The following is a 6,666-nucleotide window of genomic DNA, read 5'->3' as shown; positions in this document are numbered from 1 at the left end:
TTGAGCTAGCCAAATGTTCATAACGTTTGCATTTGCTCCTGCAATAGGTCTGTCACCTAGCGGTGCATCAAGGACATAATTCTTCTGTGCAACAATGAGGACAATCCTCAGATCACGGATCCAATCCGCATCATTGCTACTAACATCTTTCAACAAAGTTTTCTCTAGGAACATATCAAAATAAACATATGAAAGCAACAACGCGAGCTATTGATCTACAACATAATTTGCAAAATACTACCAGGACTAAGTTCATGATAAATTTAAGTTCAATTAATCATATTACTTAAGAAATCCCACTTAGATAGACATCCCACTAATCATCTAAGTGATCACGTGATCCAAATCAACTAAACCATAACCGATCATCATGTGAAATGGAGTAGTTTTCAATGGTGAACATCACTATGTTGATCATATCTACTATATGATTCACGCTCGACCTTTCGGTCTCAGTGTTCCGAGGCCATATCTGCATATGCTAGGCTCGTCAAGTTTAACCCGAGTATTCTGCATGTGCAAAACTGGTTTGCACCCATTGTAGATGGACGTAGAGCTTATCGCACCCGATCATCACGTGGTGTCTGGGCACGACGAACTTTGGCAACGGTGTCTACTTAGGGAGAACACTTTTATCTTGAAATTTAGCGAGAGATCATCTTATAATGCTACCGTCAATCAAAGCATGATAAGATGCATAAAAGATAAACATCACATGCAATCAATATAAGTGATATGATATGGCCATCTTCATCTTGTGCTTGTGATCTCCATCTCCGAAGCACCGTCATGATCACCATCATCACCGGCGCGACACCTTGATCTCCATCGTAGCATCGTTGTCTTCTTGCCAACTATTGCTTCTACTACTAACGCTACCGCTTAGTGATAAAGTAAAGCAATTACAGGGCGATTGCATTGCATACAATAAAGCGACAACCATATGGCTCCTACCAGTTGCCGATAACTCGGTTACAAAACATGATCATCTCATACAATAAAATATTGCATCACGACTTGACCATATCACATCACAACATGCCCTGCAAAAACAAGTTAGACGTCCTCTACTTTGTTGTTGCAAGTTAGTGTTGTTTTAACCTTCTCAAGGACCAGGCGTAGCCACACTCGGTTCAACTAAAGTTGGAGAAACTGACACCCGCCAACCACCTGTGTGCAAAGCACGTCGGTAGAACCAGTCTCGCATAAGCGTACGCGTAATGTCGATCCGGGCCGCTTCATCCAACAATACCGCCGAACGAAAGTATGACATGCTGGTAAGCAGTATGACTTGTATCACCCACAACTCACTTGTGTTCTACTCGTGCATATAACATCAACGCATAAAACCTGGCTCGGATGCCACTGCTGGGGAACATAGTAATTTCAAAAAAATTCCTATGCACATGCAAGATCATGGTGATGCATAGCAACGAGAGGGGAGAGTGTGTCCACGTACCCTCGTAGACCGAAAGCGGAAGCGTTAGCACAACGCGGATGATGTAGCCGTACATCTTCACGACCTGACCGATCAAGCACCGAAACTACGACACCTCCGAGTTCTTGCACACGTTCAGCTCGATGACGTCCCTCATACTCCGATCCAGCCGAGTGTCGAGGCAGAGTTTCGTCAGCATGACGGTGTGGTGACGATGATGATGTTCTACCATCGCAGGGCTTCACCTAAGCACCACTACGATATTATCGAGGAGGACTATGGTGGAGGGGGCACCGCACACGGCTAAGAGATCAATGATCAATTCTTTTGTCTATGGGGTTCCCCCCTCCCCCGTATATAAAGGAGTGGAGGAGGGGGCCGGCCAAGGGGGTGGCGCGCCCTAGGGGGGGAGTCCAACTCCCACCGGGAGTAGGACTCCCCCCTCTCCTATTAGGAGAGGGAGAGGGAAGGAAGAGGAAGGAGGGAGGAAGGAAAGGGGGGGCCAGCCCCCCTCCCAATTCTGATTGGGCTTGGGGGGGGGCTCCCTTGCTCCTTTCCCCTCCTTTCTACTAAGGCCCATTAAGGCCCATATACCTCCCGGGGGGTTCCGATAACCTCCCGGAGCTCCGGTATTGTCCCAATCTCACCCGGAACCTTTCCGGTGTCCAAATATAGTCGTCCAATATATTGATCTTCATGTCTCGACCATTTTGAGACTCCTCTTCATGTCCGTGATCACATCCGGGACTCCGAACAACCTTCAGTACATCAAAACACATAAACTCATAATATAACTGTCATCTTACTTTAAGCGTGCGGACCCTACGGGTTCGAGAACTATGTAGACATGACCGAGACACGTCTCCGGTCAATAACCAATAGCGGAACCTGTATGCTCATATTGGATCCTACATATTCTACGAAGATCTTTATCGGTCAAACCGCATAACAACATACGTTGTTCCCTTTGTCATCGGTATGTTACTTGCCCGAGATTCGATCGTCGGTATCTCAATACCTAGTTCAATCTCATTACTGTCAAGTCTCTTTACTCGTTCTGTAATACATCATCCTGCAACTAACTCATTAGTTACAATGCTTGCAAGGCTTATAGTGATGTGCATTACCGAGTGGGCCCAGAGATACCTCTCCGACAATCGGAGTGACAAATCCTAATCTCGAAATACGCGAACCCAACAAGTACCTTCAAAGACACCTGTAGAGCACCTTTATAATCACCCAATTACATTGTGACGTTTGGTGGCACACAAAGTGTTCCTCCGATAAACGGGAGTTGCATAATCTCATAGTTATAGGAACGTGTATAAGTCATGAAGAAAGCAATAGCAACATACGAAACGATCAAGTGCTAAGGTAACAGAATGGGTCAAGTCAATCACATCATTCTCCTAATGATGTGATCCCGTTAATCAAATGACAACTCATGTCTGTGGTTAGGGAACTTAACCATCTTTGATTAACGAGCTAGTCAAGTAGAGGCATACTAGTGAAACTATGTCTGTCTATGTATTCACACATGTATTATGTTTACGGTTAATACAATTCTAGCATGAATAATAAACATTTATCATGAAATAAGGAAATAAATAATAACTTTATTATTGCCTCTAGGGCATATTTCCTTCACTTGGGAGTTCCGACAAGATAACCTGATCCGACTATGTGCCAAACTTCGGCGCCGCCCACTTCAAATATAGAACCACCTTGATGGTGGGGGACAAGGCAAAAGAACTTTCTCCATAGTTCAACGTGAACCTCGCAACCTAAGAACAGCTCGCAGAGAGCAAGAAAACCCGAAATATGCAGGATAGTACCTGGTGTGAGGTTGTGCAGCTAGATCCTGTAGAATTCCAATAGACCCCTGAGGAAGGGATGGATCAGGAATCCTAAGCCCCTCAGAAGAAATGATACGAAGCACACCCTCTCCTCCCTATTGGGGTTGGGGAAATTTTCTGCTAGCACATCATCGCCAATCGAGGCCAATCCCGCCCACATGGAGACTAGATCCGCCGGAGGAAGTTATCCCTACGTCTGAAGTCGATTCAGCTGGAGGAAGGACACCGAACAGCTTCGCCAATCACCCTCTTTAGGGCCATGGGGGCGCGAGGAGGAGCTAGGGGCGCTCGTCATGTTTTGGGAGTGTTTCGTGGTTTTGCTTCGATGCTCTTTTGCACGATGTGGGATGACATTTGGGGATCTAACCTCTTTATATAGATGCCACCCGCACGTGGGAAGGGGCATATTTGTCAAAAAATAATGGACCGTTCGCATTCGTCCAACGCATGGAAATCGAGGCGATGACAGGAAGGAATCATAAAGGAAGAACATGGAGGCCAGAACCGGACTATCGATAATCCGTAGTATGCTGAAGAACCCGCCTTGCAAATCCAAAGACATAAGTTGGATACTACATCGTCATTGAAGGCAAGTTCAGGGGCTACTGAGGGAGTCCTGGATACGGGGGTCCTCAGGTGTCCGGTCTATTCGATATGGGCCGGATTGAGGGCCGTGAAGATGAAGCAGAAGACCATCCCCCGTGTCCGGGTAGGACTCCTATATGCGTGGACGGCAAGATTGGTGTCAGGATGTACTCTTTCCTTCCCTTGTAAACCGACTTTGTACAACCATAGGCCCCTCCGGAGTGTATATAAATTGGAGGGTTTAGCCTGTAGGAGACATCAGAATAATCCTAGGCTAGACAGCTAGGGTTTAACCATTACGATCTTGAGGTAGATTAACTCTTGTAACCCCTATACTCATCAAATACAATCAAGCACAACGTAGTGTTTTACCTCCTTAAAGAGGGCCTGAACCTAGGTAAACATTGTGTCCCATTGTCCTTAGACGCACATCTTGGCCCCCCTACCAGAGATCTGCCGGTTTTGACACCGACAATGGGACAGGGCCAACTTGGAGTCAGTACAGCGGTGTCTTGAGGGCGGCGTCTCGGGCCACAACAGCGACTAGAGGTAGAGGCGGAGGCTAGCGGCGGCTCACCCCCGGCCAAGAGGAACAAGGCCGAGGCGATGGCAGCCGGGGCAGCTCGAGCGCGACGGAGACGGCGGCTTAGGCGGGCGGTGGCTCGGCCTTCCTGTTGCTGAGGCGGTGGTCGAAGAGGCGGATAGGCGGCGTGAAGGCGGCCGGTGGCCGCCAGCAAGGCCGGCTCACTGCAGCAGGAGGGAGAGGCGTGGGCTACTTTGGACAGGGTCGAATCCGTGTCCACTTCCCTCTTCGGGTCATGGTCGTCGTGGATAATCCACGTCCGCCCGGGTCGTGCTCTTCCTTTTTTCTTTGAATCAGCCTCCATGTCGCGTGTGATTGCTGTACTTGTTCATTGACTCGATCTTGGGCCACTTGGCTAGTCAACATAAGGACGTGAGTAGGCCAGCTTGCGGCCGGGCCTTGGGGAGGCGCGCAGCCCACACGATAAAGCAAGGAAGGCCAAGTCGTCATTCCCCTCCATCGTGTGCGGCAGCGGCAGGAGACAACACAGATTGGTTGGAATCAAACCAGGAGTTTCAGGGAATGAATCCCACAGACACTTGTCTCGGGCGAGAGGTGGAGCAGATGGTGTTGGAAATATGCCCTAGAGGCAATAATATTGTATTATTATATTTTCATGTTCATAACTAAGAGTTTATATTTCATGCTATAACTGCTATGATTCGGGAATATGCGATTCAGTGGAAAACTCATTTGCACGTGTGAAATGATAAATGGTAAACAATCGGTTCCCGGTCTCGCCTCTAAGACTGGCTCAAGTGTTGTTGGTGATCATGTTTCCAGATCTTAGGATATCGTTAAGTATAATGATAGTCCTGAAGTAACATTGAGGGTATGACGTTAGAAGAACGATCATATTGAATCGACCCAATAGTTGTCTGTTATACTATGTGATCATATCATCTGAAATCATCTGATATAACATGGAGTGTTAGCATGTGCTTTAGTTCCTCAGACCATGAGAGTGTATCGGTCACTTCCTATCAGACGATGGGCTTTGGGGTTGTTCGAACGTCATCTGTAACAAGGTGATCATAATGACAACTTCTAGACAAACCGGTAAGTTTGACAAGTGACCGGACAACTCGAGAGTGGGATTTGCTCCTCCAAAAATGGAGAGATATTCCTAGGGTCGTCTTGGTGTAACGGCATCCATCATCGTCTGGCCATACACAGGTGACTATGTCACGGGGATGCCAGAACACGTCAACGATAAAGAAGAACAAAACCGGTAATGGGAGCAATGGTATAGTGAGCATCGTGATGACTGAAGAGGATACTGATGGACACCGGGTTTTGTAAAGTATCGTGAAGCAAAGGGAACATCACATGATAACCAAAGGTTCACTCGAATTTCATTCGCGTAATCATAGGGACTGATATGGATGACCACAGTTCCGCTATCAATTGTTGAACGAAGGGGTTTCGTTCATGTCTATGTTTTACCAAACCTACGGGTCACAAGATTAAGGTATTAATGATCTGCTGAGTGTTATGGTAGTGATGAGAATATATTCTTGAAATAGTTTATTAATATCCATAATAGTTTCAAGAGATTCTGGAGGCATTTCGGGGTCATCGGAAGGGTTTCGGTGAATATCTAGTAATACCGGGTATTACCGAATAAATATATATAGGTAGAAAATGTTTCTGGAGATGTTAAATTATATATAATACTCTGAAAATATTTTAAGTGTTTTATATATTAATTAAATATCAATGGGCCTTAATAGGCCAAGAGGAGAAGGAAAACTTGGGCCATAAAGGCCCAAGTAGGGAGCCCCCCCCCCTTTCCTAGTGGGGGTGGGGGGCGATTCCAGCTAGGAGGGGGAGTCCTACTCCCCCTATCTAGGCCGGCGCACAAAGGGGGAACTTTCCCCCTTGGTGGCTTCACTCTCCTCCCCCCCTAAACCTATATATACTAGAGGTTTTGCACCTATTGAAACACAAGTTTTTGGGTGCCTCTTCTAGTTGATCTAGTTCTAGTTCTAGTTGGTCCTAGACTAATTAGAGCTAGCCCTAGCCACCTCTAATACTCATAATTAGAAGCCCAGTGTGGTTCTATTATCCTCCCTCTAATTCTCTAGCGATGATTAGCTCTGGATGGTGAATGATGTCTACTACACAACCTTCTTCTTGTAGACGTTGTTGGGCCTGCAAGTGCACATGTTTGTAGGACAGTAGCAAATTTCCCTCAAGTGGAT

The sequence above is a fragment of the Triticum dicoccoides genome, chromosome 4B (assembly GCF_002162155.2).
Source record: "Triticum dicoccoides isolate Atlit2015 ecotype Zavitan chromosome 4B, WEW_v2.0, whole genome shotgun sequence".
In the NCBI taxonomy this organism is placed as follows: domain Eukaryota; kingdom Viridiplantae; phylum Streptophyta; class Magnoliopsida; order Poales; family Poaceae; genus Triticum; species Triticum dicoccoides.
Note: the sequence above shows the minus strand (reverse complement) of the source record.